The following is a 10925-nucleotide window of genomic DNA, read 5'->3' on the forward strand; positions in this document are numbered from 1 at the left end:
CATGCAAGAAACGCTCTTCTACAAGTATGACCTTGTTGCAAGACCAACCTCTGGATATAAAGGATATAAAAAGTTGAGATAGTAACGAATATTTTTAATGTTATGTTCTTTATGAAGGAAAATAAAAACACACTTCACTACTGATGCCTTAGAAACTTTTTATAGAACATATAAATGTCTTTTTAAAGAACATAGAAATGTCTGTGACTGAAGTAACATCTTTTCATTATCATCAGGCTTTATACAATTTTTCATACTTTGTTCATCCCATTGGTCTTTATATATATAACTGTTAATAACTATCTAGCTGCTGATAGCTAAATAGATGAGAGACACAGATATAAATATAGATCTAGTTATAGATGTAGATACAGATATTAGGTTTCTGTCTTGCTCTATTTTGGGAATAGGGTCTGACATATATCTTATAGTTAGTAAGTGCTAGCTACAAATTTATATTAAGTCAGCACTGAATAACAAATATTTGGACAAACCATTTTTTTAAACAGTGAAAACAGGATAAAAACATGTTTGAGCCATGAAATTTTACCTGTTCGTGGCGTTTTCACCATCTCTTTCAAAATTTACCACCATCATAATGATGCTGTGATTACTATTCCTTCCTTGAAGGCTTCAGTGACCTGAATAATCATAATACTAATAACATGAGTAATAACACCAAATGAATCAGAATATTGACTTTCCCACAAAATGATGTTTTAGATCTGATCTAAATGAAGTCCATTATTTTTTTTAAAAAAATTTAAATTAGAAAAACATGGTGGACAGGAGGCAGGAGAGAGAAAGAATGTAGAGATAAGGGGGAAAATGTATTTTTCATCTAAGAAAGAATTTAGTGCCAAATGACCCCTAAGCAAGTAGACCAATGCCAGATAAAACTGAGGTTCAAGGTGGTTAGGGATTTCCTGAAGTCAACCAACTAATCAAGAACAAAGCAAGGACTAGAATCCAAACCTCTTGGCAACCAATCTAGTAGGGTAGGTTTCACTGTACATAGTTTCCAAGATAGTTCATTGGCATAAAATTAGAGTCCATGATGCTTTCTCAGATTTAAAGAAAAGGACCTAAAAGAAAACAACACAAAGAATACAGCAAAAGTCCTTTGTCCGGTGCTATTATACCCAATAGCTATGTTAAAAAGATATCAATATTCAGTGAACATATGAATTTCGGCTTGGCATCTTCAAAGTGGAGTGAGAATATATTATTTAGTGAACACGTATACCGTGTTTCTCATATGTCGGCACTGTTCTAAGTGTGTTTCAGACAGTAACTCTTTTAGCCCTTGTCTGACAGAGCATTCAGCTGGTCTTTGTCCCTGGTTCTTGGGAAACAGCTCCCAAATCCTGGGAATTATCCCCAGTGAGAGGCATGTCCTTATTATTTACGGTGGGCCCTGGTAGTTAATGGCAATGAGGTGATTCATGGTGGACCCCAGATTAGTTTCTGCTAAGGAGATGACTCAGAACTGGGGCTGGCCATGTCACCAAGACCACGTGATTAGAGGGTTGGGGCTTTGAGCCAGGTGACAGTACTCCAAACTCTGAGAAGCAGAGAGGAGCTGGAGATTGAGTTCAACAGTGCAGCCGTTACTTAGTCATGCCTCTGTAATGAAACCCTGAGTGAAACTGTGGCAGCAAAGCCGCTCAGGTGGGCTTCCCTAGTTGGCCATATTGCTGAGTACTGTCACACATGGATGTGCACAATGGGGCTCCACAGAGAGAAGATGCTTGGAATCTGCCTTGTATTTGGACTCCTCCCAGACCTCACCCTAGGTATCTCTCCCTTCAGCACATTCTGATTTGTATCCTTCTGCTATAACAAAAGCATAGTCATAAATGTAGCTCTTTCTTGAGTTCTGTGAGCCATTCTAGCAAACTCTCAAACGTGAGAGAAACTTTAGCAGAAATCCTCAATTTGTAGCTAGCTACTCAGAAGTGAGGGTGGCCTGGGGATCCCGAACTTATGGCTGGTGTCTGAAGTCAGAGAAGGAGTCTTATGAAAAACTGTGCCATTGACCTGTGAAGTTTGGCCTAACTCCAGTAGTTAGCGTACAATATCATTGCAGCCACAAAGCAACCTAATGAAACAGGCTATTTATTATCCCTATTTTTATAGATGAAGCCACTGAGGCACTGAGTATCGCCCACCTGCCTAGTGGGTGAAGTGGATTTCAACTCAGGCAGGTTTGGCTCCAGAGTCCATGGTTGTATCCTCACCATGATACTGCCTCATGCAAAACCAAACAAACAAAACAAATGCAAATGCAGGATGTTTCAATTTTTTTTTCAGTTCTTTATGTTTCTCTCACCCACATCTACTTGGAGAGCCATCTTTTTTTAGCAATTAAATTTTATTGCATCTCTACACATCATTCAACTTAAATTTTCATGGAAATATAGTCTCATCTTTTTGCCTTTATATTTCATCAGTTTATGTTGTGTTTAAATAACTTACATAATTTCAGGTGCAACTGGCATAAACAGATTTGGGGAAAAACAACACCCTCTGTAGGCAGACAGTTCAAATGGGGAAAGCAAATGCGTCACAGCTTGCCGGAAAGTAGTCTTCTAAAGGTGAGTGTGCGTACAGCCAGGCATCAGATTTATGTACAGTAAGAATTATGGAGAGAATGAAAAGCATTAGTGAAAAGGAGGAGCCAGGTCACAAGAGGTCTAATGTGTGAAAGAAAAAGTCTGAAAGGACCACACCTTCTATTGATCCTTTCCACTGGCTCACTTTGTGAACCGTGTTCTCACTCATAATGGCATGTGTTCCTTTGGTTTTCTCTATTTTTCCACTCTCTCAACCCTTTCCAGATTCCCAACATTGATTGAAAGCCAATTCTTTATTAATTTGTGCATGATTCCATCACTAAGCATGGCAATTTGACCAGCATTACTCCAGATGCTTTCACATCCATCACCGTTATTAGACCCATTTGACAGATGAGGCACGGCTGGGAGGTAAGTAGCTTCCTGAATTTGTTTCCCATCCCCCACACCCTCTGAGACCCTTTCTACCCACTTTGGATCTTAACCTTTTTGGTGATGTTGTCACTAGTGCTCTGGAATCTGCAGGCCTTGAACTTCACCGTATTGACTTCATCCAACCTTGGGAAATATCCTGGGTTCCAAAGGGCAAGGATGTATCAATGCTTTTAGCTATGGAATATTACAGGAGAAATGTTCCACATGCCCAAACTATCTGAATCATTCCCAGATTTCTCCAACTGAAAGAAATTATTTCTTCAGGGAAATTATCATAAAGTTTTATAATTATCTTTTAGCACTTAGAAGTATTTTTGCACATCTCTTATTTGCCTTTTTTAGACAACTGTTGCTCTAAAGATCTTATCTGTTCGTTCAACAAATATTTAACTCATGCAGTTTCTTGTCTATTAGTATATGTGACCTTGATCAAATTACCTGCAGGTACAGGTGGGAGAGCTCCTGTTTGCCACTTTTCTACTTATGCTCTAAGAATCACTAAGGTGACATTTTCTGAGAATTATACAAATATCCTACCCACAAGATGGGCAGTAAATTCTTCAAAGAGAGACTCCGTTTCCCATTAGAATTTAAGAGGCATATTTGAATTATTTTATCAATAAAGGGATAAAAACAGGTAAGAATTTCTGTATAATAATTTGAAGTTAAAGCAAATTTAGTTGCAGCTCTACTTTTCAGAATCAATACAAGCAGAGTCACTGGAGTGTTAGTGATTTAGTTAAGCCTGCTTTTCCCCCTAGATAGCCCATTTTAAATTTCCCTTCTTCTTGATTTATTCCTCAGGTGGTAAAATCAAACTGTTCTCCAATATAACTAGCACTTGAGTCCTCTGACAGAACAAAAAGCTACGACACGACCATAACCAAGATTCCTTTCTAAATTTCAAAAGAGTACTCCTTAATGGTCAGTAACATAAAGGCTAGCCATGACCTCAGAAAGCAGCCCCACACACTCTCATGTTAATTAACTTCTTCCCCTGGATCCAGAAGGATGGAATCCACCCTGTTTGAAAGATCATACATGCCCACAGTTAGTGGCATGGACTCCCACATTTACAGAATGAAGCCCCACGGAGCTACAGGAAGGAGCTGCTAGACAGAGACTAGAGAATGAGGTCTAACACTGACCTACACCACATTCTATTTTGAATTTCCTCTATGTACTTCATGTCTTTATTAGCCATTAGTGGGACATTCAAAAGGCATCTTGTTAAGTTCACAACCTACATTAATTCTAAGCTTACAATTTGGTACAACTTGTCTTAGAATTGAGTCATGATTGAATAAGGAATGGCATTTTTGGAAGCCCTCAAAAATAAGGAGGAGAAATGGAAGACTTTTGAAAGGGTTATGACACTCTTTGTACATAAATACTTTTCATAGACTAGCCTTTTATAGATTGTATGGAGTGATTATTTTTCATGAACCAAAGGCTTAATCCTCATGGGGAGAAATTCTTGACTAAAAGCAACTGATACCTTGCCAAATTCAATCTACTGAAAATAATATCCATTAACTATTCTGCTGAACCCCAACTTTACCTGGTCCTACCATCCATTAATGCTGACTCATGATGAGACCTAAGGTTCATGATTTAGAGGTCACTCTGTTACATATGGAAGCAAAAGCTCATAGGTACCATTCCTCTTCGTGACTAAAGTGATGTTATCGACAACAACTGTATTCCAAGACCTAACTGTGTCTCAATCTTGATTAGCGATTGAGCAGATCTTTGGCAAACCTCTAAAGCAGCATGCTAGGGTGACAGATACTAAGTAAACTTCATGTGGTAATCATTTCACAATATGTGCGTATATCAAATCATTATGTTGTATATATTAAAGTTATACAATGTTAAATGACAATTATATCTCAATAAAACTGGGGAAAAATAAAGCAGCATGCTTGCTGGTGATAGTGGTGGTGATGACAGTTTTAATGGAATTTACAAACTCCAGGAGGACATTTAAGAAATAGTTTTCATTATTGTGATGACCAGCCTCCATAAGGGCCCCCAACAGTCTCTGTTTCCTAGTGTTCACACTCTTATATAGTTTCCCACATTTTGCACAGAACAGACATTGGTAACCAATAGAATGTTGCAGCAATGACAGAATGGGACCCCCAAGCTAGGTCATAGAAGACATTAAGACCTCCACCTTGCTTTCCTTGGTCACTCAGTTTGGAGGAAGCTAGCAGCTGTGTCATGAAGATACTCAAGAAATCCTATAAAGAAATTCACTTGACAAGAAACTAAGGCCTCCTGCCAATAGCCATGCAAATCAGTATCTTAGAATCAGCTCTCTAGGCCCTGCAAAGCCTTCAGATGTCTGCAGCCCCAACCTCCATATTAACTGCAACCTCACAAGAAACCTCAAGCCAGAATCACCTAGCTAAGCCACTCTTGATCAAAGGAAACTGTGGGATAACTATTTCTTTTAAAACACGAGGCCTGGGGGGACGCCTGGATGGCTCAGTCGATTAAGCGTCCGACTTCGGCTCAGGTCACGATCTCACGGTCCGTGAGTTCAAGCCCCGCGTCAAACTCTGGGCTGATGGCTCAGAGCCTGGAGCCTGCTTCCGAATCTGTGTCTCCCTCTTTCTCTGCCCCTCCCCCGTTCATGCTCTGTCTCTCTCTGTCTCAAAAATAAATAAACGTTAAAAAAAAATTTTTTTTTAAAGAAAGAAAGAAAGAAAGAAAACACAAGGCCTGGGGCTATTTGTTATACAGTGGTAGAAAGCTAATACAGTTACCAACACAAAGATAACTGATCAGGGTATAAATACAATACTTAAACTATTTTTTAATTTTTTAATTTATTTTGAGAAATAGAGAGAAAGCGAGCCAGGGAGGGGCAGAGAGAGAGGGAGAGAGAGAATCCCAAGCAGGCTCCACACTGTCAGTGCAGAACCCAACACAGGGTTTAATCCCACAAACCGTGAGATCATGACCCGAGCAGACATCAAGAGCCAGACATAAACGTACTGAGCCACCCAGGCAGGTGCCTTTTTTAAACTATTTTTATTTTTTTATTTTGAGAGATAGAGAAATGTAATATTTGACCAATGTGTAAATACTCAGAAAATTATTGGTGATAGAGAGTCCTATGCCTTCTCTTTCCTGATTATTGGTATCATTCATTTTGTATCACTCTGTAACAAAATTCCTGAATTTCTCCCCTAAAAAGACTGTAAAGAAAAGTAGCAAAACAAACTGTGAGGACAAAGTCAAAGTGTTGCTAGTGTAAGTATTAAAAAAAAAACCAAAAAACAGATACAGGATCAAACTTGAATTGTTCTTAGTCCAACTGGCATGAAAACCTTTCAAAATATAATGTATTTGCAGAAAGCATGAATTAAAAATGAATACTCTATTTGTACTTCAAAAGACATTTTGTCCTTTATCTTCATTTCACCAGGTGAAGCCAATGCTGGACTTGGATTTCATCTTATCCCGTGTAGCCTGATGAATAAAAAGCAATTACATGTTCCATGGACAAGTATTCTTTACACTGAAAGGATTATATTTATTAATTTTCTTTACTGAAGGTGTAATTGCACATTTCTAGGTTTCAGAAAAGTCTGAGAATAGTGTTTCCAAAAACCCCTAGGCCTGAAGTCCAACTAAATGCTCATTAGTCCTCTCCCTTTTAATTTGTTATTTCTACTCCCAAACCTTATCAGTGTCTGTGGGCCAGTCTTCCAGATGCCAGGCCTTTCTTTTCCCAGAATCCACACTAGGAAAAATGCAGCAGAATAAAAAAGCAGTTGAAGGGGAGCCTGGGTGGCTTAGTCGGTTGAGCACCTGACTCTTGATTTCGGCTCAAGTCATGATCCCAGCGTTACGGGATCAGGCCCTGTGTTGGGCTCTGCACTGAGAGGAGATCCTGCTTAAGAGTCTCTCTCTCTCTCCCCCTCTGCCCTTCTCCTGCCCCCCTCTCTCTAAATACCTACGTACATACATACATGCATGCATATGTACATAAATATTTTGTTTTAAAAAAGCAGTTGAAGCTTCAGAGCCCAGGAACGGCTGATGAGATTTCCCTTGTGTTGGCATCCCCCAGGGTTCTGTTCTGAGACTTTGATTCTTCTCTTTCACGCAGCTTTTTCTGCGGTGTCTCAGGTTCCATCCTGACCTCTCATCACACTCCACCCTGATGGTTCTTAAACTTTTCAGGGTAACATATCATAAAACTTCAGAATCACTATCCCCAGAAAAATGTATATGAAAGTTATTTTTTTTAAAAGAGAGACACAGACAAACCCTTATCTATATGTGGTGAGTCAAAAGACCACATTCTCTGATAACTATACTTTAGTTTGGGGATTTTCGATGAAATCTGGCCTCGGACGTCACATAGACTATGTGGCTCTAGTAGAAAGCACAGCCGCTTAAATCGGTGACTGTGAAGCTTTGCTTTCATCAAGGAAAGTGATTTCTCTCCATTAAAACCGCTGAAAGTTAACTATGAAATCATCAGTACGTTAAGTAGGACACACTGAAGAACAAAGCAACTATTGGTATATGTGTCTTCTAATACACGGACAGCAAGGCAAAATGGAAAACATGGCAATCAAAAGTTTGTTTTTGGTTCCATCACTGTGCTAACCCAGATAATTTTTACAGATCTCTGATCCTAAACATCCTCACCTGTAAAATGGACACAAGACTCTCTACTTCCTAAGGTTATGGTGAGGATTAACGTAAATATATAGTGCCTGCACATAAGAAGCACTTGATACAGGGTAGCTTCTCATAAATATGATTCTCAGAATCTTCACTAGCTCCTTTAAAACATGTGCCTAATCTCAGAGAACAGATTAATCTAATAAAACGCAGAAGTTTAACCTGGGCACAAACACTGTAAAGATTTTGATACCCACATCCTCTTCCCTCTCTCCCATGCCCATTTTTTTGGTATGTCCACTATACCCTATAAACATTTCCATCGTGATAGCACTTCACTGGTATTGTACTTATTTTTTTTTTTTTTTTTTTTTGTAGCATATCTTTCTCCTCTCTCCATACTGTCCATTCTCTAAAGCCAGGAGCTTAACACTTTTTCTCTGGAGAAACCCCCACACCTAACACAATTCCTGACATACATACTGAGTAGTCAATAAATGATTGAGGAATAAGTTAATGAATAAACACCAAACCCTTCAGAAACTTCCTTTACCAATGATCATTAACTCCCTATTGCTCTGTCTTTGGTAGAAAATCATTACCGGGGTGCCTGGGTGGCTCGGTCAGTTAAGCAGCCGACTTCGGCTCAGGTCATCATATCACAGTTCATGAGTTAGAGCTCTGTGTGGGGCTCTGTGCTAACAGCTCAGAGCCTGGAGCCTGCTTCAGATTCTGTGTCTCCCTCTCTCTCTCTGCCCCTGCCCTGCTCACACTCTGTCTCTCTCTCTCTCTCTCAAAAATAAATAAATGTTAAAAATTTTTCAAAAAAAGTCATTACCAAATTCTTGACTTTTCTCCTGCGATAACCTCTTTGCAAAGTCTCTACCTTCTTCACCTACAGTCCCTGCCCCTTTTCCCACCCCCACCCTACCCCCTACACATACAGGCCTCCCCGCTTCCTTTTTCTTTAATTGAGGTACAGCTAACATAAAACATTAGTTTTGGGTGTAAAACATAATGATTCAATATTTGTATATATTGTAAAATGATCATCACAACAAATCTAGTTAACATCTCTCACCATACATAGTTACAGAGTTCTTATGTAATTTTTTTTTTTAATTTGAGAGAGAGAGAGAGAAAGAACACAAGTGGGGGAGGGGGAAGAGGAAGAAAGAGAGAGAATTTTAAGCAGCCCCCATGCTCAGCACAGAACCCAATATGGGGCTCAATCCCACAGTCCTCAGGTCATGACCTGTGCCAAAATCAGGAACCAGACACTAAACCGACTGAGCCACCCAGCTGCTCCCAGAATTTTTTCTTGTAATGAGAACTTTTAAGATTTCTTCTTTCATCAACTTTCAAATATGCAATAAAGTATTAACTATAGTTGCCATGCTGTATATTATATCCTGATGAATTATTTTAGTTTTTTATTTATTTTAAAGTAATCTCTACACCCATTATGGGGCTTGCACTCATGACCCCAAGATCAAAAATCACATGGTCTTCTGACTGAGCCAGTTTATAACTGTTTACAAACTAAGTTTGTAACTTTAGACTCCCTTTACTCATTTCACAACCACACCCCTGACCCCTGGTAACCACCAATCTTTGTTCTTTGTATCTCTAAGCTTGGTGTTTCTTTGGTTTGGTTTGGTATGGTTTAAATTGCACATATAAATGAGATCATGTGGTATTTGTCTTTCTCTGTCTGACTTCTTTCACTTAGCACTATACCCTCTAGATCTATCCATGTTTTTGCAAATGGTGATATTTCATTTCTTTAGGGCTGAATAATATTCCATTATAAACATATACCATATTTTCTTTACCCATTGATCCATGTATGGACAGTTAGATTGTTTCCATATCTTAGCTATTGTAAATAATGCTGCAGTGAACATGGGGGTGTAGATACCTTTTCAAGGGAATATTTTGTTTTCTTCAAATAAATACATACCCAGAAGTATAACTACTGACTCACAGGGCAGTTCTAGTTTTAGGAGTTTTTTCAAATATAAATATAATTTCTATTTATTTTTGCTGTAGGTCTTGGCTATGGCATCAAAGGTGGCCTCGGTGAGGTCGCACAGGACAGTAGTATAGCCCCTGGCCAGGGTATAGCACAGTGGTCTCGATGATGACAGTGCCTCTCGGTGGTGGGGTGCAGGGTGCCAGCACAGAGCCACAGTGGCAGGTCTCCTTGCAAGGGATGGTATGGGGTTTGCTGATCTTGTTCTCCCAGTAGCCTTGTTATATAGGATGATGAAGAGTTGGCATTATGGGTGGAAGAGCTACCTCCTGGGAGCACCTAACACCCAGACCGACATGTCCATTGTAATCCCTGTTGGTGACAAATGCCTTTATCCTGGTCCACTGGCCAACACAGGTCTGCTTTTACAACAGGCATAATCTTCAAAACCTTATCCTAGAAGGATGCCCCAGGAAAAAGTCAATGATCTCAAATTCCTTGATGTGCAGGGAGAAGAGACAAATCTCCTCCACAGACTTGATCTTCATGTCTTAACCAGGCAGCCCAGTCTGGTGAGGGGGATCCACTCCTTGTCCTCAGCCTTGACTCTAAGAGCTCTGTGACCTCAGCCCTAGTTCCAGATGCTACCACGGAAGCCTCTAGAAGCCAGCACAGCCTCCCACCAGGACCTCCCTAGAGACTCTGGGACCTCCAGCAGCACCAAGAATCATCCACTATTTGGTGTTTCTCAGTTTTCCTTCTCTCTCTCTCTATCCTTGCCTGCCTAAAGACTCTTAATTGTTCAATTGTAACAGAGGAGGTGAAGTTGTCTTTTGCTTGGGTATATCATTCAGCACACTTTAGTCAGAAATAAAGCTGATAGAAGAAAACCTTTCCATAAGGTTCTTTTTACCTAATTTGCTCACCATGGGCAAATATAAGAGACATATGAAATCCACCCAGTTCACTTAGTCTTTCATTAAATAAAACTGAGATGTGGGCCATTTCGGTGCTCTGTTCTTATTCTCTCTCTCCCCCCACTGCTGTCCCCCACCCCATTTGCCTATTCCACGGATCCTGAAATAGGTTTAATTACTTATTTAATAGCTTGCATGGTATGTGTGCTTAAAAACTCACAAGGGAAAAAAAGAAGTGACTACAAACATTAAGAATACAAAATTTAAACAGAGGAAACCAGAATTTTGCCTCATGAGTGGTATTGCTCATGAGTGGGGTTGCTCATGAGGCATCAGAAGAAATAATGGTCTTGTAGAGGTTCCTCACTCATT

At 39.7% G+C, this 10925-nt stretch overlaps 1 pseudogene; it reads right to left on the reverse strand.

The window, feature by feature from the left end:
* Positions 1-9573: 9573 nt before the first annotated feature.
* On the reverse strand, positions 9574-10641 carry LOC122211545 (annotated as a pseudogene).
* Positions 10642-10925: the final 284 nt, after the last annotated feature.

Source organism: Panthera leo, chromosome F3, assembly GCF_018350215.1.
Source record: "Panthera leo isolate Ple1 chromosome F3, P.leo_Ple1_pat1.1, whole genome shotgun sequence".
Taxonomy (NCBI): Eukaryota; Metazoa; Chordata; class Mammalia; order Carnivora; family Felidae; genus Panthera; species Panthera leo.